The sequence below is a fragment of the Hyperolius riggenbachi genome, chromosome 6 (assembly GCF_040937935.1).
Source record: "Hyperolius riggenbachi isolate aHypRig1 chromosome 6, aHypRig1.pri, whole genome shotgun sequence".
Lineage (NCBI taxonomy): Eukaryota > Metazoa > Chordata > Amphibia > Anura > Hyperoliidae > Hyperolius > Hyperolius riggenbachi.
Window position 1 is genome coordinate 323,772,770 of NC_090651.1, and position 21,630 is coordinate 323,794,399.

A 21,630-nucleotide genomic window follows, 5' to 3' on the forward strand; every position below is an offset into this window, starting at 1 on the left:
GCCTACCTACAGCAGGTAGAACTGCCATTCTGGCCTGGGGCAGCGGCAGTGGACAGTCCCTGGCTGAGGCTTTTCTCTGTGCGGCATCTGGGCCTCCATGGCTTAGGCTCCCCGTGGCCTTAGTTGGCTGTGGAGCGGCGTCAGAGGAGTAGCTGTGTTTCCCTCAATAGGCGCGACCTAGTCCCTAGCGAGGCCCCGAACAGCCCAGAGCGGCGTCCTGATCAGATGATCAGCAATACAACAGCGGCGGCCTGGTCCCTGACGGGCAGCCTCCGATCAGCTGAAAGCAGTGTCGGAGGAGCAGCTGACTCTTTCCGCTGTGTGGCCTCCCTGGCAGCAGCCGAGATGGGGTATAGTTGGCGTGGAGGCAGCGTGGGCAGCAAGCGATGTCTCGGCTGCACGGCGCCCCCGCCCTCCCCCGGCTGCAGTGATCCATACCCACCGCGGAGCAGAGCAGAGCACGTGGGCTGGAAGCGTCCGACCTCCCGATCCGCCAGCCCGATCCGCCAGCCGATGCGCACCCGAGGTCCCCGCATCCTCCCCAGGTGGGTCTAGGAGGGCGGGTGGGCGCAAGGCGAGGGGTTAGGAGAGAAAGGAAGAAAAAGGCCGGAGCCCTGTGGCCGAGGCGTCCGAACATGGCGCCATCTTGATTTGCTATTGCTAACTATACACAATAGCGCTCTCTATGCTGCTATATGCTTGCTATAGCAGCATAGAGGGCAATATTGTGACTGGGAACGCGAAGAATCACTCACGTTCCCGGCCTGTCGGCTCCTCACGGCGAAGCCGGAAGTGGCTGTCGGTGGGGACAGGAGGATCAGAGGGACACGGCGGGGGCACCGGACAGCTGCAGGGGGCTGTTGGAAGCCCCCGGTGAGTAAAACTCATTTTTTTTTGTTTGACTTTAGGATCACTTTAAGACAGACAAGGGAAGTAAGGGAGAAGTGACAACTGGCCCAGCCAGCACACTTGTGGAGCAGTTTGGTGGGGATTTATAGGTTTATGGAGGGCGAAGTCTAGCATGCCAGAACATCTATGCCGATAGGCTGCAGTGATGTAAATCCGGGCCTGGCACTTCCACACTGAGTTATGGCACTATCCGCACTCCCAATCTCCTGCCCTGCAGCAGCAGCCCAACTCAAGTTTGCCTCTGATATCAAGTTCTAGGGGTTACAATCCTGGAGGAATCTCCAGCTCTATCTTCTCCCATTATGTGATGTTCAGGCCAGCCATCTTCAGCACGCAGCGGTAGATATGAGGCGAGTGCAGGGGGACTGGAGACATGGGGCTCGATTCACAAAGCGGTGCTAACCCAGTTAGCATGCCTAAAAGACTTTAGGCATGATAACCATTGCACCATGCTGGTGAAAAGCCAGTTTAGGCGTGATAGGTTTAGGTGTGATAAGTTTAGGTGTGATAAGTTTAGGCATGCTAAGTTTAGATAAGTTTAGATCGCTTGCAAAGTCCCGCACGCAAAGCAGCGCCATTAAACTTTATACAAAGTGCACCAGTCTTTGCTAGCGTAAAACTTTTGATCAGCTGTGCACTGCGGTGCTAACGCAGTTGGCGCTTAAACTTAGCATGCCTAAACTTATCACACCTAAACTTATCATGCCTAAACTTATCACACCTAAACTTATCACACCTAAACTTATCATGCCTAAACTGAGTTTAGGCATGATAAAGGGCTTTTCACCAGCGTGCTAACTGTTAGCACCGCTTTGTGAATCAAGCCCATGGAGTGTGGAGAGAGGAATGTGAAAATGCCACTGAACTCTCTTGCTTTCAATGGGACTTGGCCAATGGCCACCCTGGTCTGGTCGTTTTGCTTTTTGGCCAGCCAAAATATGATAAATTAAGGATGTTTACATATTGGCTGCAGTAGTCGGCACTTCACAAATTGGCTGGCCAGATGCTGAAGAGGCCAACTTCATAATCTGGCTGTAACAAATTCATGTAAAAAAAAGCACCCAAAGAAAGTCTACTTTATCCCTTAAAAAAATTATACTATATATACTAAAGTGTCATATGTAGTGATAAAGTTATTGCTGATTAAAGCAGAAGTCCAGTTTAATACTTAGGGTACCTCTGGCTAACTAATGCTAAGGGACATCTGTAGCTGGCACCTGACGGGTAAGGGAGAAGTGACAGCTGGGTCAGCCAACACACTTGAGGTGCGCTTCAGCGGGGGCTAGTAGATTCATGGAGGGCAAAGTATAGGGTGCCGGGACATGTGTGCCTATAGGCTCCAATGATGTAAATCCGGGCCTGAGCCAAAGCTCGGGTTCAAAATCAGACCTTACCCTGAAGAAAAGGAAGTCTCGGGTTCCAATTAAGGCTTCCCTCGGTGGTCTGAATCCCCTGTTGCACATAAGGCCATGCAGCTCGTCTTTCTGTATCATGGTCGTGCAGTAGCCGTGCAAGGCAAGCCCGCCAGCGCATGAGCAGTAGCATGACTACGATACAGTAAGACGTGCTGTGTGCCCCGATATGCTTAGCGACAATGCCTTGTTTTTAATCTTCAAGGGGGGGAGGGCACTCAGCGATGAGGGACATCAGACCAGCGAGGAAGCCTCAAAGCCTCAATAGGATCTGGTGGCTTCCCACTCTTTAGGTAAGTGTCTAATTTTGCACCTAAGCTTTGGCTCAGATACACTTTGAATACGAGCAAAGCTAAAATGTTAGAACTACTCTAATTCATAAAGGTCCAGGGTCCAGGTGTAAAGTGGTTAATAAGAGTGGAGATTATCTCTGAATTATAGGTTGTCTAAACTAAATGCTAACATATTAAAATCCTACAGTGCTGGGGTAGGCTAGTAGTTGTAGTTCAGCAGCATCTGGAGAGATGTAGCTCCTCTGTCCCGTCTCTGGGTTTCGGCATGGACAGCCTTCAGCGTTCCAGCTGTTGAGGACGTTCCGCCGTAATGCTCAGCCAGGCACGCAGCGCTATAGTTTCATGCCTAATAAAATAGGTTCTGTAGCATAGCTGGGGCTAATGGAATACATTTCATCTTTATAATGTGCATATTGTGTGCAGAAAATGGCTTTTACATAAATCCGCCAGGTGCAGGAGCCGCTCGTGTTGTCACCGGGTGAGGGGGGACAACAAAAGTCATAGCTGGACTTCACTGCTTCTTCCCATAAATTCATGAATAACGCATAATAGCAATCAAACCGCACACATTTTGCAGGCAGAAAACTAATAAAAGTATACCATTTGCCAGGGTTACTGCAGTGGGTGTACCTGATGGATTCAGTACAGGATATTAATTTCGCCTATTAGATCTCCTGAACATTGACCCTCAGGTGACCTACCTTTCATTCCTTAACCACTTCAGGACCATAGGCTTACACCCCCCTAGTGTCCAGGCTATTTTTTTTACAATTTTGGGCTCTACAGCTTTAAAAGCTTGCTGCAGAGCCATACCATGCAGCACACAAATGAATCCCCCCCCTTGTCTGCCCACCAACAGAGCTTTCTGTTGGTGGGCTCTGATCACTCCCCCAATGTTTATTAATTTATTTGTGTATTTATTTTAAATAAATGTATCTATTTTTATTATTTTTTTTTCCTCCCTACCTCCTTCCCCACGCCAGCCAATGACAGCGATCGGCTGTCATAGGCATCAGCCTATGAGAGTTGACCGCTCCTGAGCCAGTACAGTGCTGCCGTAGATCACAGCGCTGTACAGTGTAAATAGACGGAAGCCGTCTAACATTCTCCTAACGGTGCTCACCGCTGGGAGGCTGATGACGGAGCTGAGCTCCAACATTCAAGCGTAGATGCGCGCATATTGGCGTGCGCAATCTCCTCCAAAACACGCCCTCAGGACTTGACGCCAATTGATGTTGAGCGGTCCTGGGGGAGCCGCCGAGTTCACGCCAATTGGTGTGATGCAGTCATATACGGGTTAATCTACCCTTAAATTATATTAAATTACTTCTCTGCAGAGGTGTATCTAGGGTACAACAGCACGTATGAACACTGAACAACACTAAAATCCACCTGGGGTGGAGAAGGAAGGGGAGGGGTTACTGTCCCAAAAATGTAAGGTGTAGTCTTAGTTGAATTGGTTGCAGGGAAGGTTTTTCCATGAAGCAACATGAATCACGTGCGTCAGGGCAGCAACAATTAGAGGGCAGCAACAATTAGAGGGCAGCAAAAGCCGGGCTCCCCTCCCAAAATGCCCCCCTCCTCACACTCCCCGTCTCCCCCTCCCCAGATGCCCGGCACCACTACACTCACCTGCTCTCAGCACTCCAGCGATGGGATCTCCATCCCCCCATCCAGGGCCTGTATTTTAAAGCCAATTTTCCCTAAAACTACAAGATCTTTTTGAATAAATATTTTTTTGATTTGTTCCCTCCATACGTAGCCATTTTGGTGATGTTAGCATGGATGGGGGCTCTGTTATTAACCCCTAGCAGCAGAAAATTCTGCAAAAGTTAAAAATTACAGTTGCTGATTATGTTTACATACCAAATTAAATATGACTGTTCCAGAAATGTTGCATTACAATTGGCATCATAATTGTGAATTACGATGCAAAAGTATGATTATGTGAAATTCGTGCTCATCACTACTGGGGCCCCAAGCTCCTTAGCATTGGCGGAACTAAGGAGCTATGGGCCCCAGTGCAAGTTTTACATTGGGGCCCCCCAAGCACTCTATACATAACAATTGATATGGCGCACCAAAACCTGGCAATGGCAACTACAGTATGAGAGGTGCAAGAAAGGGGATAGGGAACAGCTTGTTAAAAATCACTACTATTTACAGAGCTGGTTCTAATAACAATGGAGCACCCGGGCAAGAAAATCCTGAGGGCCCCCCCCGACAGATGCTCCTGACCAAAAAGCAGCATTAGAGGCCCTTTGTTGCAGCCAAAATCTCCACCCCCCCCCCCCTTTCCTGGCTACCCCCTCCCCCTAGATCACACCCCAACTTAACTGTGGCCTCGGTGGCTCCTGCAATGTCTTCAGTAGAGACACACTCCTTTGTCAGTCCTTTATTCCTCCATTGCAGGGTCCACAAGGAGAGGACAAGTAAGTTGGGGGGGGGATAAACCTTGTGGGGGGCCCTACAGGCTTTGGAGCCCTGGGGCAATTGCCCCCTTTGCCTCTATGGAAGCACCGACCCTGACTGTTCAAAGCATCTATAGAAGTGATTATTACTAGCACAGGACCAATAGTATAATACTATACAGTACTAATAGCTAATACTGTGGTTGAGAGAGGGCCCCTCGGGCCCCTCTAGTCCAAGAACCCCAGTCCGGTCGCAACTTCTGCCTCCCCTACTGCTTAGCCACTGCTCCTTAGTTACACTACTGTATACCTTCATAAGGAGGAATTAAGCATAACAATAGTAAAAGGGAAGGAAGAGGGAATGGCTTTGGGAAAATTCAAGGCTTAAAGAGAATCTGTATTGTTAAAATCACACAAAAGTAAACATACCAGTGCGTTAGGGGACATCTCCTATTACCCTCTGTCACAATTTCTCCGCTCCCCGCCGCATTAAAAGTGGTTAAAAACAGTTTTAAAAAGTTTGTTTATAAACAAACAAAATGGCCACCAAAACAGGAAGTAGGTTGATGTACAGTATGTCCACACATAGAAAATACATCCATACACAAGCACGCTGTATACAGCCTTCCTTTTGAATCTCAAGAGATCATTTGTGTGTTTCTTTCCCCCTGCATCTCTCATGCACTGAAGTTTCAGGCTGCTCTTTTCTTCCTGCAAACAGCTTTGCCCTTGTCTGTAATTCTTCAGTATGTGAAAGCCCAGCCAGCTCAGAGGACGATTTATCCAGCTTGTAAAAGATAAGAGAGAAGAGAGAAGCTGCTCTAATCCTAAATAACACACAGGCAGTGTGCATAGAGGGGCCTGGAAGGGAGAGTTCATAGCAGAACCACAACACTGAAGAACTTGGCAGCCTTCCAGACACAGGCCTGACAAGTCTGACAAGAGAGAGATAAGTTGATTTATTACAGAGACTGTGATAGTACAAAGTGCTGCAGTAAGCCAGAACACATTAGAATAGCTTTTGGAACTTGTAGGATGATAAAAAACAGGATGCAATTTTTGTTACGGAGTCTCTTTAACCTTTTGGGGACCGACGTAGGTTGAATCTACGTCCAGCAGGTGGTGCTGCCGCCCTGACTGGACGTTGATTCAATGTCAGCGCCAACGAACTGTCCCGATGCGATCATGCGCACCGGACAGCTGACATCTCCCCTCAGTGATCAGCAGCCATCCCGTATGGCTGCTGATCACGTGATCACTGTGATCACTGGCAGATCATAGTGATCACTTACAGAGCTGCGGCGGTAGGGGTGAAAGAAGAGGATCCACTCACCTTCCTGCCGTTCCCCACATGATGGGTGCTCCCTTCCGCTCTGGCCAGCATCCCTGCTGTATTGATGCTAAGTGCAAGGTCTCGGCTTGATGACGTCATCAAACCGTGATCCGGGACTTAGTGGCAGTACAGCCGGGAAGCCAGCAAGAGCGGAGGTGTCCAAAGCTGCTTATCGCTGGAGCCTGGGAGGTGAGTAAAAAGCTGCCAGCAGTACGAGGGACACCTGGCCACCCAGGGGGGACCAAAGCTAAGTGCCCACAGTAGGGATCCGGCTGCCTGACCCCCCCAAACGCATCCCCCCCCCCCGCGCATGTAAAATGCCTGGTCCTTAAGGGGGGTAGGCAGCCAGTCCCGAAGGGGTTAAGGATAAAAGAGATATTGCAAGAAAATCTCTCTATGTGCTGAATGTGTGGCACTCGCTGCTCTCGCTGTAAAAACACTAATAGCAACCTAAACACTATGCTGAGAGATGCAGAAAGAAGGAGAAACCACCAATCATCATTTATTCATTGCCAAGAATGGCATCGTGAGCAGGTTTAGCTGAAGACTTTGCTGTGACAAACCCAGCTGTCACTTCACACATTAGAATGTCATCCTGACACCAGCTCTTCTAATGTCACTATTTTATACCGGCTGCCACTCAGGAAGTGTGTGAATTGTGCTGCAAAATAAGGACCTTTTTATTCGAAGTCTACATTCCTAAGAAAGAGGAACTGCGTCACTTAGGAAACTGGCCTTGATGCCCTCAGATTTCCTCCTGAGGTATCTCTACTTTCCTTACTTTATCTGCATCTAGAGGTGAGCGTAATGACTTAATTTGTTCAAAAGTTGTTAACAGAGTGTCAGGACAGGCAAAATAAACCTCTTTAAATGTGTCAGCTAAAACTGAGGGAAGTGTTTACAGGCTGAATCTTAGCAATGGGCTCTTCCAGAAAGCCCCCCTGTGTATTCCACCTGTTGGTTTGGTCTCCTTAGTGCAAAGATTGACTGTGGAAGAGGTTGGATCTCTGTCTGTGTTCTCTGAAGCTAAAGTTAATCTATCTGTTGTAAAAAGTTGCGTTATATATCCATCATCATACCTCCCAACATTTTAAAATTAGAAATCGGGACACAGGCCACACCCCTAGCCACACCCCCAACACACCCCTAGCCACACACCCTAAACACCCCCAAGTCACGCCTACCATAAAGTTTTTTTGAAGATTTTTTTTTTTAATATTGATGCCCTTATATTTTTTAATAAATATATCCCTCATATACCCTGCCCGTGGGTGGGGCTAACTGTAATGTAGTTATACCAGCTAATGTAGTTACATAAATAAAATATGAAGTAAATGCACATGACAGACAGCGTTTCCCCAGTAAATGCATGAAATGAGAGACAGCGTTTTCCCACTAAATGCACATAAGAGACAGCGTTTCACCAGTAAATGCACGTAATGAGAGACAGCGTTTCCCCAGTAAATGCACATAATAAGAGACAGCTTTTCACCAGTAAATGCACATAAGAGACAGCTTTTCACCATTAAATGCACATAATAAGAGACAGCTTTTCACCAGTAAATGCACATAATGACAAACAGCCAGTTGTCCCCAGTATATGTAGACAGGGTTATATGTGCCCAGTATATGTAGCCAGAGTTATATGTCCCCAGTATATGTAGGCAGGGGTATATGTGCCCAGTATATGTAGCCAGAGGTATATGTGCCCAGTATATGTAGGCAGGGGTATATGTTCCCAGTATATGTAGCCAGGGGTATATGTGCCCAGTATATGTAGCCAGAGGTATATGTCCCCAGTATATGTAGCCAGGTGTATATGTGCCCCAGTATATTTTAGCCAGGTGTATATGTGCCCCAGTATATTGTAACCAGGTGTATATGTGCCCCAGTATATTGTAGCCAGGTGTATATGTTCCCAGTATATGTAGCCAGGTGTATATGTGCCCCAGTATATTGTAGCCAGGTGTATATGTGCCCCAGTATATTGTAGCCAGGTGTATATGTGCCCCAGTATATGTAGCCAGGTGTATATGTGCCCCAGTATATGTAGGCAGGGGTATATGTTCCCAGTATATGTAGCCAGGGGTATATGTGCCCAGTATATGTAGCCAGAGGTATATGTCCCCAGTATATGTAGCCAGGTGTATATGTGCCCCAGTATATTGTAGCCAGGTGTATATGTGCCCCAGTATATTGTAACCAGGTGTATATGTGCCCCAGTATATTGTAGCCAGGTGTATATGTCCCCAGTATATGTAGCCAGGTGTATATGTGCCCCAGTATATTGTAGCCAGTTGTATATGTGCCCCAGTATATTGTAGCCAGGTGCTGTAATATGTACCAACAGAGGCGCCAAGCAGAGTAAAACAATGTTCTAAAATGATAAAAAGAGGGAAGTCGAGGTGGACTTACCTCCCTCTGGTAGTGGACATATACTCAAATGCAGAGTAAAAAAAATATACAATTTATTCACAGCTCCATAAAATCGCAACGCGTTTCGCGGTCAACAATCACGCTTCATCAGGCAGTACAGGAGCATATAAAACTGGTTCAGGTCCATAAAGCATGTGAGCGCCTCACACGCTTTATGGACCTGAACCAGTTTTATATGCTCCTGTACTGCCTGATGAAGCGGGATTGTTGACCGCGAAACGCGTTGCGATTTTATGGAGCTGTGAATAAATTGTATATTTTTTTTACTCTGCATTTGAGTATATGTCCACTACCAGAGGGAGGTAAGTCCACCTCGACTTCCCTCTTTTTTTCATTTTTAGAACATTGTTTTACTCTGCTTGGCGCCTCTGTTCGTACATATTACAGCACGATTAAGTCCACCCCTGGTGGAGGGGTTCTTTCCCCATTTTCCTATCTACAGAGAGCGACTTTTATACCTGAGTGGGGTCAGGTACTAATACTCCCCACCTGCCTGTCAAGTGGTTACCTGATGGTAACCCACCTTTGTGAGTATAAGAACCTTTGACTTTACATTATATATTGAGCTTACCAGACAATATTGCACTATTGGGCTCTTGGTGTCCTCTGTTTTGTTTTTACAAATTGTAGCCAGGTGTATATGTGCCCCAGTATATTGTAGCCAGGTGTATATGTGCCCCAGTATAGCCAGCGGTATATGTGCCCAGAATAGGTAGCCAGGTGTTGTCCCGTCCCCTCCAGGAGGAGAGAGCGAGGGAAGGAGAGCAGTGGAGAAGGGGGGCCATCTCCCCCCCCTTCCCTCACCTTAGGGTGCTCTCGCTGTCCCCTCCGGAATGAAGTGCGGTGGCTGGCAGAGGGGCGGAACTTACCTTCCGTGTCCTCCGTCTGGTCTCGTCGCTGGCGCGGGATGATTTGCCACTACTCTGGTCTGATCCAGACCAGAGCAGCGGCTGCGGCACCAGAACTTCCGGCCGGCACATGGAGCGACACGGAATGTAAGTCCTGCCCACTGCCAAACGCTGCCGCACACACAGATCGGAGAAGAGAGCGAGGGAGGGAGAGCACCCTAAGGTGAGAGAAGGGGGGGAGATGGCCCCCTTCTCCGCCACTGCCCACCGCTTTCCCTCCACTGCGCTGCTCTCCTCCTGCTAAGGGCGGCTGTCAATACTGACAGCCGCCCGGGACTTGGGAGGCTCTTACCGGGATAGCGGGAGAGCCCCTCCAAATCGGGAGAATCCCGACGAAAACGGGACGGTTGGGGACTATGCCATCATAGTTCTGTATAGTGTAAAGAGGTGCATGTGTGCTTTTTAGCAGCCTTAGCCTTTAGGCCCTGCAGTACATGCTAGGCTGAGTAGATGATGTAAGTTAGAGAGCCATGTGCTTTTCCTGAAATGGCTGCTGTATGTAAGACATGCAGTGTTTCACATCACCCTGCTGCAATATCTCTGTAAAATGTTCTTTTGTTCATTTTTCTGTATGCTTTGTTATATATATATATCCTGTAACATGTATGTGGGAATGTAATATAATGACTGCCTGTTATGATATAGGTGGGCTGGTGGCCTGGCAGTATCTCAGATAGTGGCAGTGTTTCCTTGTTGTCTTATGGCTCATACACATGAGCCACAGCGGTGGCTCGAGCCATAAAAAAAAAAGAAAAAAAAAGCAGCGACAACTCGTCGCCAGGTACCTCTGTGCAACAGCCGTACACGCGGCGCACAGAGGGAAACACATTCGGCGGAAGCTGTCGCCGAAGGTTCCTCCCCCCACCGTCCCCCCACCGGAAGCTTCATACATTGTGTATGGAGTTGCTGTCGCTAGTCCGCATACACACGGCGGACTAGCGACAGTTGCGTCGATGTTGCGGCGACAGCTGTTGCCGGCGATTGGCCGCGCCAAATGGAATTCCGATTGACATGACATGGTAATTTTAGCACAATCACAGCAATCGGAAGCATTGGACCATCAGAGAATGCAGCATTTTTACTGTGCTTCACTCCGCATGTGAGTGCTGTAACCATGGAGATGGCGTACATTTGAATTAGCCGCTTGTTGAATTGGGCGCGATTAGCGTGCTTGTTATATAGCGGCTATATGTGTTGGTTTATTGTTTAATTTATCGGTTATATCGCTGTAATGGAGGGGGGGGGGGGAGCCTGAGCAGCAGCCGCAGGGAGGGCAGCCCGACCTCTCCCTTCCTATATAGCGGCTATGTGCATATGTTTGCATATGCATATGTTTAGTGTCGGTAATATTTATTGGTTATGTCGCTGTAATATTGGGGGGGGAAGCCGCAGGGAGGGCAGCCCGACCTCTCCCTCCCCTTCTCTCCCCGCGCCGCCCTCCGTGCTCCCCTCTCGGGCTCAGAGTAATTGCGCACAGGGAAGCGATGTAAATACCCACCCCTCACCTCCAATTGCCACCGGTCTTCTCCCCTCCGCATAGCCGCTATACACACGGTTTTCAGCGTGTGTACAGCGGCTATGCAGAGAGGGGAGAAGACCGGTGGCAATTGGAGGTGAGGGGTGGGTATTTACATCGCTTCCCTGTGCGCAATTACTCTGAGCCCGAGAGGGGAGCACGGAGGGCGGCGCGGGGAGAGAAGGGGAGGGAGAGGTCGGGCTGCCCTCCCTGCGGCTCCCCCCTCTATTACGATGGGGCACCTACCTATCTACCTCACCTAAACTGGGGTCAGCTACCTAATCTAACCTAAACTTGGGGGGGCAGCTACCTAATCTAACCTATACTTGGGGGGTCAGCTACCTAATCTAACCTATACTTGGGGGGTCAGCTACCTAATCTAACCTATACTTGGGGGGGGTCAGCTACCTAATCTAACCTATACTTGTGGGGTCAGCTACCTAATCTAACCTATACTTGGGGGGTCAGCTACCTAATCTAACCTATACTTGGGGGGGGGGGGGTCAGCTACCTAATCTGACCTATACTTGGGGGGGTCAGATACCTAATCTAACCTATACTTGTGGGGTCTGCTACCTAATCTAACCTATACTTGTGGGGTCAGCTACCTAATCTAACCTATACTTGGGGGGTCAGCTACCTAATGTAACCTATACTTGGGGGGGTTAGCTACCTAATCTAAACTATACTTGGGGGGTCAGCTACCTAATCTAACCTATACTTGGGGGGTCAGCTACCTAATCTAACCTATACTGGGGGGGGGGGGGGGGTCAGCTACCTAATGTAACCTAATGTAACCTATACTTGTGGGGTCAGCTACCTAATCTAACCTATACTTGGGGGGGGGGGGGGTCAGATACCTAATGTAACCTATACTTGTGGGGTCAGCTACCTAATCTAACCTATACTTGGGGGGTCAGCTACCTAATGTAACCTATACTTGGGGGGGTTAGCTACCTAATCTAAACTATACTTGGGGGGTCAGCTACCTAATCTAACCTATACTTGGGGGGTCAGCTACCTAATCTAACCTATACTGGGGGGGGGGGGTCAGCTACCTAATGTAACCTAATGTAACCTATACTTGTGGGGTCAGCTGCCTAATCTAACCTATACTTGGGGGGTCAGCTACCTAATCTAACCTATACTTGGGGAGGGTCAGATACCTAATCTAACCTATACTTGGGGGGGGGTCAAATACCTAATCTAACCTATACTTGTGGGGTCAGCTACCTAATCTAACCTATACTTGTGGGGTCAGCTACCTAATCTAACCTATACTTGGGGGGGGGGGGTCAGCTACCTAATCTGACCTATACTTGGGGGGGTCAGATACCTAATCTAACCTATACTTGGGGGGGTCAGCTACCTAATCTAACCTATACTGGGGGGGGGGGGGTCAGCTACCTAATGTAACCTATACTTGTAGGGTCAGCTGCCTAATCTAACCTATACTTGGGGGGTCAGCTACCTAATCTAACCTATACTTGGGGGGGTCAGATACCTAATCTAACCTATACTTGGGGGGTCAGCTACCTAATCTAACCTATACTTGGGGGGGTCAGCTACCTAATTAACCTATAAATGGGGGCTACTACCTATCTAACTTATACTGTGGTGCACTTACCTAATCTAACCTATACTGGTGGGGGGCAGCTACCTAATCTAACCTATAATGGGTGGACAGATACTTAATCTAACCTATATTGGGGGGCAGCTACCTATCTAACCTATACTGGGGTACACCTACCTAATCTAACCTATACTGGGGAGGGGGGGGGGGGTCAGCTACCTAATCTAACCTATACTGGGGGGGGGGGCTGCTACCTAATCTAATCTATACGGGGGGAGGCAGCTATGTAACCTATACTGGGGTGCACCTACCTATCTAACCTATCCTGTGTGACAGCTACCAATCTAACTTTTACTGGGGGGCAGCTTCCAATCTAACCTATACTGGGGGGAAGCTACCTAATCTTACCTATACTGGAGGTGTGGCCGCTACCTAATCTAACCTATACTGAGGGGCACCTACCTAGCTAGCTAGCCTATACAGGTAGAAACTGTACTGGCTACCTATATTGTAGGTACCTACCTATCTATTCTATGCTGGGGTCAACTATTTCAGGTACCTGTATTACAGGCACCCACCTAACTAAACTGTACTGGGTACACCTACCCATCTAACTTATAGTGCGGGCGCCCTATCTAACCTATAGTGGGGGAGACTACACTGGCTACCTATAGTGGAGGAACTTACCTGGCTAATCTATACTGGGGGCAAGTATAGTGGCTCACCTATGCCCAGTTGCCTGTACTGGGGGGACCTATGCCTGGCTACTTATACGTGTGGGACCTGTAGCTGGCAACCTAAACTGGGGTACCTGTTATTGGCTACCTATACTGGGGGTACCTATACTGAGTGCAACTGGACCTGGCTAACCTATACTGCGGGCACCTATACCTGGCTCCGGCGAAGGTGGGGGTGCAATTTATACACCCTCGGCCAGCTAGCATTTTAGCCTACAAACTGCACCTGTCCTCTGCTGGAATTCTGGACTATAAATATAAACCCCAAATAGGTTGATCAGACTAGCAGTGCCCGTCAAATAATGTGGCCTTTCTGCGGCTTTCCGCTGTCCTTCCTTCACACTATCTTTCTCCCTCACCTACATTGCCACCCTGGAGCACCCTGATGCGTGCTATGGGTGCTCCAGGGGTGCCATTGTAAGTGGGGAAGATAGGTGCAGTGTGCAGGGAGTGGAGCCAGTTGCGGACAGAGCCAGCAATGGGCCCCTGTGCAAAATACCAATTGTGTGCCTCTGACAGGCAGTTTAAAGTAGGTGTGGCCATAACTAAATTGGGTGTGGTTACACATTGCATAGTTAGCCAGGTAGCCTGGTGGGAAGGTGGGTGGATAGCCTGGTGGGAGGGTGGGTAGGTAGCCTGGTAAGAGGGAGGGTGGGCAGCTAGGTGGCCTGGTTGGAGGGAGGGTACTTACCTAGGTAGCCTGGTGGGAGGGAGGGTGGGCAGCTAGGTAGCAGAGTGGGTAGCTAGGTAGCCTGGTGGGAGGGAGGGTGGGCAGCTAGGTAGCAGAGTGGGTAGCTAGGTAGCCTGGTGGGTAGGTAGCTGGGTGGTTGGGCAGATAGGTAGCCTGGTGGAAGGGTGGGTAGCTAGGTAGCCTGGTGGGAGGGAGGGTGGGTAGCATGGTGGGAGGGTAGGTAGCCTGATGGGAGGAAGGGTGGGTAGCTAGGAAGCCTGGTGGGGGGCCCAACTCCTATCCTCCCTCCCTCACCTCGAGCCCCCCGCCTGGTATGCGCGGCAGATATAGGGAGGCTCTGGCGGTTCCAGCAGGCGCTAGAGGTACAGCCGGCTGGTCCACACTATCTCCTCTCCTCTGTATGCTGTTCGCTACTTCCTGGCTTAGTACGAGTGGCATACAGAGGAGAGGAGATAGTGTGGACCAGCCGGCTGTACCACTAGCGCTTGCTGGAACCCCCGGAGCCTCCCTATATCTTTCGCTTTTCCGCAGCGCATATTGGGAGGGGGGCCCGAGGTGAGGGAGGGAGGATAGGAGTCTGTCCCCCCAAGGCCAAATAACGAAACTTCAGGGGCCCAAGTGCACGGCCGTATGTCCGCCAGTGAGTAGAGCGTAAGTGGACTGGCGGTGTTTGTTGGCGGTTGCACTGGTCATTGGTGTTCTTAAATCAAGGTCGCAAGATAGAGGATATTGGCGTGGGACCTTTTCCTGGGGATATTGACGTGGGAAAATTTATTTTAAAGGTACAGGTAAGTATTTCAGGTTAAAAAAGATAAATAAAATAGTTTACTCGTTGTCATGGCTTTGTTTTATTTAACCCTTTCTGGAAATGGGTAGGGGGGGGGGAGAGGGGAAAGGTGGGTGGGTAGTTAGGTAGCAGGGTGGGTAGGTAGGTAGGTAGCCTGGTGGAAGGGTGAGTAGTTAGGTACCCTGGTGGGTGGGTGGTCAGCTAGGTAGCCTGGTGAAAGGGTAGGTAGCCTGGTGGAAGGGTGAGTAGCTAGGTAGCCGGGTGGGTGGGTAGTTAGGTAGCGTGGTGGGAGGGAGTGAGGGTGGGTAGCTTGGTAGCCTGGGTAGCTAGGTAGCCGGGTGGGTAGTTAGGTAGCCTGGTGAGAGGGAGGGTGGGCAGCTAGGTAGCCTGGTGGGTGGGCAGCTAGGTAGCCGGGTGACTAGCTAGGTAGCCTGGTGGGAGGAAGAGTGGGTAGCTAAATAGCCAGGTGTGGGGCCCAACTCCTATCCTCCCCCCTTACTCACCTCGAGCCCCCCGCCAGGTATGCGCGGCGGAAGAGCGGCAGATATAGGGAGGCTTCGGCGGTTCCAGCAGGCGCTAGAGGTACAGCCGGCTGGTCCACACTATCTCCTCTCCACTGTATGCTGTTCGCTACTTCCTGGCTTAGTACGAGTGGCATACAGAGGAGAGGAGATAGTGTGGACCAGCCGGCTGTACCACTAGCGCTTCCTGGAACCCCCGGAGCCTCCCTATATAATTATTTAGTTATTGCACAGCAACATTTATATATGACAAAGAATACCACCGTCAATATTAATACAGGGTGACAAAATAGGCGGGAACTGAAATCATTTACATTAAATAAAATAAGTAAACACAAATTGCACATTTCAGAAAAACATACAATATACATTACATAGATAATTTCATATAATACATAGATAAATTATTATTATATACAGATAACATTGTTTGCATTACATTGTTTAAACATCAACAAATATAATACTTTTGATTACATGCAGTCTGATTTTCAGCCACTAGATGGTGGTGATTATGCTTGAAAAAGACTTATAACATTCGGGAACCATATTTCACAAGAAAAAATATAGCGTAGTGGTAGAGAATCGGACTCTGAACTTTACTACCTTACTTTTCAAGTTCGATCCTGAACACTTTTTTTTTTAATATATATATATATATATATATATATATATATATATATATATATATATATATATATATATATATATTTCACGTTATTAAAAGAAATACAACATATAAATAAACCAATAAACACAGACAATAACTTAAGGCACGCAGACAATACTGGAGCACAAGCTGCCGATAAAACACACACAGAAAATACTGAAAAAAGTATTATTAAAGCCTGCCAACAGGCTATCAAGCAGCTGCAAATACAATAAAATAAAGCCATCACACAACATGTAGCGGCAGACATTCACTTCTAAAGGAACATTCAATTAACCATTAACAAAAAAATGCCGATAAACTCATCAAAAAAATATCAAGCAAATATCAAGCAGCCGCAAATAAAATAAATTACATCCACCCACAAGCAATAGCCGCAGATATTCGCTTTTAAAAGAAAATAACTACACAATACAAAATAACAGAAATATAGCCGAAATAATTCACTTTAAAAAAAGACGCTAAAATACACATTTACAAGCAGACGCTGACATGAATGGGAGCGAGATGGAAGAAAAAAATTAGAAGAAATAATGCACATTCAGGCGCTGACATGAGTGGGAGCAGGACGCTGACATGATAACAATAGCAGATAGCCACCCATAGCAGGTAACAACAGTTTGCTGTTAACCGTTAATTTACACTGCGCCCATACTATGCAGTCCGCGCCGGCAAGGAGTTATATAGCCGAAAATTGCATTGCAAGAATAGGCGCGCCTAATTCATGCAGCGCTTTAATCACTGTGTTCGATGGAGATGACGCTGGGGCACTGCTGAAGTGGGAAATCAACGCTGAAACGCATGAAGCTGGTGAGTGAGCGTCCACTCATAGATGCTGCTCACCGCTGCAGAGGAAGGGATCCACCAACGCTATGAATGGAGGGAGGGAGAGAGATAGAAAGGGGCACTTGGGGCAGCCAGTGAGTCATCCGCTTCTCACAATGAGTGCACTTCCTGGTGCACTTCTGTGTTTGTCACAGCGCAGTCCCCTATTGGCCACCACCCTGAGGCACACCCAGTACCTTGTCTTATCTAAAAATTGGCCCTTAGTCCACATCCTGATCCCTTGCCGTAGAAGAAAGTCTGTTCCTCCAAACGTTTCTGTTTCTCTTCTAGAGCCCATTTGTGAAACCTAGTGGATCTGTTACCGGGCTTCAGTCCTGATACCTCAATCTCCTCCACAGTCTTCACCCTATGTGGACTGTCTCCACTCAGCCAAGGGATGACAAGTACGTCGTCCCAGCACTCAGTTACTCCCATGCCTCTAAGGGCGCAAGGTATCTGGACTGATGCCAGGAAGGTAAAAGTACCACCAGAGCCACACTAGACAGATACAGGCAGGAATATCAGACAGTCCAGGTCAGCAACAGGTGATCAGAAAAGCACAGTACAGAAAATTGTTAGCCAATCCAGTAACAATCCAGGGGCTATACACAGTAGATCAGAATTATATGGTACCAAGGGACAAGGCAATCTCAGGTCAAGTTCAGTTTCAAAAGTCAGTCCAGACAGCAATCCAATAACAGGGTCCAGAGGCAAAACAAGGTGGTACACAGTAATCCACAAATTTCACACCCAGAAAAGAGCATGGGGAAATTGCAATGATCAGAGCAGGCTTAAATAGACTAGGAGCATCATGGGACCAAAAGTCCTAGCAACGTATTGACTGTTTCAGTGATACTGCAAAATATGCCTGCAGTACCCATTTCTGCCACTAGAGGCGGTCTAAGGGAATAAGGTGAGGGAAGAGCCCTTGTCTATAGCTGTTGTGAGCTGTGCTAGCAGACACACCCCCTGGAGACGTCACAGCGACTCGACCCGGAAGACGGCTGCAGAAGGTCAGGCGCGGACTCGCCACAGGAAGGATCGGGAGGCAAGTTCCTTACACCATTTATGTAATGGGCTTAATGTCTAGAAAGTCAATAATAATAGTTTTGGTTTTGCTATCACAGCAAGAACTGGATTTATTAGAAATAACTTCTTGCTCGTGGTGCATGCATGCAACTGCAACAGAACAAATCCCTATTCACTATAGATTTCTAAATATAAATGATTAGTTCTATAGGTGCACTTTGCACTGCAGCGGTATTAAGTAGTGATGATGATCGTAATGTAATCTGTAGTGTAGTGAAATCTTCTAATTATAACGCCAAATTTCATGTTAATTTTCAAAATTACGGCCATACTTATTTGGACAATCAATTGATTTTGTGTACCGGTAATCCATTTGTAATTTCACTTAATTTTTGCGTAACTTCCTGCCGACTTTAGTAGCTAATAACAAAGCCCACAAACATGCTATCGTCACCAGAATTGCTAGGTATGTTAAAGAGAAGGGTGGGAAGATGGGAAAAAAATTATAATTTTTCAAAAAGACCTTATAGTATTTTTAGAAAATAAATTAAAAAAAATGCAAAGCAAAAATGTATTTTAGGCCTCTTGCACACTACATGTGATTCTGATTATTTTATACAATCAGATTCTTCATTACAATTTTAAAAAGTACTGCATGCTGCTACGTTTTTTAATCAGAATCAAAAATCCGATCGTAGAAAAAAATCGGAATTGCATGTAGTGTGCATGAGACCTCAAACTTATAAAAATGACATTTTAAAAAACATTTTTCCTTTCCATTTTTAAAATTGATTTTCTCAAAAACTACAAAGTTTTTTTTTTTTTTTAATAATTTTTGTTGCCTTGTTCCCACCCTTCTCTTTAGCATACATAGCAATTTTGGTGATGATAGCATGTAAGGGGACTTTGTTATTAACCACTAAAGTAGACACGGAAATTACACGAAAATTACGCAAAATTATGGTTCCTGATTACATTTACAAACAACATTATTTACGATTTTACCTCAAATTTTGCATTAGGATTTCGCAAATTAAAATGCAAAGTTACGATTATGCGAAATTTGTGTTCATCACTACTTCTGGGTATATGTTTGGCTTTTTTCATCTTATAAAGGGATAATTCATAATAATAATAAACTTTTTATATGACCAGATGAGGATTGGAGACATTTGTCATTATCAAATATCAATTACTAAAAAATCCAGTCCAAGTTTTCTGGATCGCTCAAAATGTTCACTTATGTTCTCCATCTTTAGAATATCAATCCCTCTATGTTATGGTTATTTGAAATACTGTATGCATTATTTATGTTATGCTCTTTACTGCTAAATAAAGTCATGCAACTTTAAGCTGATATCCTTATGGTGCTGTCTTTAATTATTCATATCTTATGTATCAAAATGTAAAAGAAAAAGCTTAACCCCACAACAGGTTAGGTCCAAAAACAAATATGCTGCTGCAATGCTTCTGTGGTGAGCCCACGTGAAGGAGGGGAATTTTGTTTTACTGGCCCCTCTTACAGTGGCATAACTACAATTTATGGGGCCTCCCCAGCAAAACGTTTATGCCCCCCCTCCCCCATTTTCACACTCCTCCCCTCCCCTTTGTGCCCTACACGACCCTGGGGCCAATCTAGCAAGGGTCATAAAACAAGTTTGGCCATCAAGGTCTTAACACCCATAACAAGGACTATACTTCGGTTCACACAAAAGCAAGTGAACCGAAGTATAGTCCTCTGTATCGGGGGAAGGGAAGGTTAGTAGTTGGGCCCCCACAGCCAGGGGCGTAACTAGATCCCACCAGGCCCCCCGCTCTGGGCCGTTTTGGGGGCTGGAGGGGACGCAGCATGAGGGGAAAGCTATGACCACACTCGGCGGGGAGGGAGGATGGTTCCCCCCTCCCTCACCTTGGGCTTTCCCATCTGCGCTCCCCTCCAGCTTCAATAAGTGTCCGTGAGCAGTGGCGGGCAGTGGCGGCAGATACATACCTTCCGTGCGTTCCAGCGTGGACGCTCCTCTCTCTAGTCTCTGACGCGACTTCCTGTGTGAACAGGAAGTCGCGTCAGAGACTAGAGGGAGAAACTTCCATGATGGAGCGCATGGAAGGTATGTATCTGCTGCCGCTGCCCACCGCTGCTCACGGACACTTATTGAAGCTGGAGGGGAGCGCAGAGGGGAAAGCCCGAGGTGAGGGAAGGGGGGGACTGCCCCCCTCCCCGCCGAACTGCAGCATAGCTTTCCCCTCATGCTGCGTCCCACAGCTCTGGGCCCACCTGTGATCACAGGGGCTGCTGCCCTCTAGTTACTCCTCTGCCCTCTTTCCACTCACTAAGACTTTTCACAATAACAAATAAAAGAAAAACAAGAACATGGTACAGTAAACAATCTGGCATTGCCTGTGTCTTTAAATATTACCCTATAGAAGACAACATCTCAGTTAAGTCATGGCAAGGCTGTGTTCTATATTCCCTTACCAAGTCACGGGTGCAGGTCCCTGTCATTAATATAACTCTATTGACACCGGTGAGTTCTGGATGGTTGGATGGACTTCTTGGTTTGAGTGACCTGTCATGCCCACTCCTGCTCCTGCCACTCCTCTTTGAATCCCACACCACACCTCTACCCACCACACTCCTATCATTCTGGTCATGGCACTTCCTGGCTCCTGCACCAACACTAAGTCCAAGCAGCTGTCATGAGGAGAGGGGGGTTTTCCATGGTTCAGTAGAGCCCCTTGGTGACAGCCCAAGAGGTTCCACGAGGATTTGGCCCTAGTTAGAAGTCCCTTAGGATCTGTCCCTGGTTAGAAGACTGGTTAAAAGTCTCTGAGGATCTGGCCTTAGTTAGAAGTTCTATTGATGATATTTTGATTTTATGGGACAGTCCATATACAGTAACAGGCTAAAAGTGGCATTTTATGACTATGAGTTGATACATTTAGCACCGTTAGGAGTCTGCCCTTTGCAGTCCAGTGCATTCCTGCAATAAACCAGCAGCCATACACAGGGTAGTGTAACCCCCCCCCCCCCCCCCCCCTAAGTAGGGTTACAGATTACTTAAGCATTCCCATGTATGTGGCGCCTTTTAGACTAAGTATCATGCTGCTAGAACCAAAACAGTGCATGAGAAGGGCCAGTAAGCGAAGGAAAGGCTGCATAACCCATTGCTAGGCGGCCACAGTATGCAAATTAGGGGATTTTTCTGGGACTTTCCTGAGCCCCGCACAGCCTGTCACGGAGATACAGCGCAGGCGCAGGGGGCAGGGTCTGGAAGGGTGTAACTGGCGGGAACTAGTAAGTAGCCCAGAGGAGATCAAGAGAGAACGTGGAGGAGAGAAGACTTGAGCAGGAGGAAGCGGTGCAGAGCAGGGTTGGAGGCCAGACCAGCGCAGAGAAAGGCCGTAGCAATCGCCCAGAAGCTAGGGGACCCGGCGGCCATACAGTAAGGACAGCGCCAGTTGTCCGGACACTACGCGGAGGCCTTGAGGCGGCAGACCCGGATTAACCTTAATCTAAAGACATTCACAGTCAGATGAGTATAGGCCTGAGAGCCACATCTAAGCCATAAAGTGTGTACA

The 21,630-nt window shown here is 47.7% G+C and overlaps 1 long non-coding RNA gene across 2 annotated transcripts in view; it reads right to left on the bottom strand.

The window, feature by feature from the left end:
• Positions 1-11,262, bottom strand: part of LOC137522883 (uncharacterized) — a 41,913-nt gene extending 30,651 nt beyond the window's left edge. Inside the window, exon 1 of one of the 2 annotated variants that reach the window (XR_011022475.1) lies at positions 11,201-11,262. This is a non-coding gene — a long non-coding RNA (uncharacterized lncRNA). The remainder of the gene's footprint in view (positions 1-11,200) is intronic. The other variant, XR_011022476.1, reaches the window with a different exon arrangement.
• Positions 11,263-21,630: the final 10,368 nt, after the last annotated feature.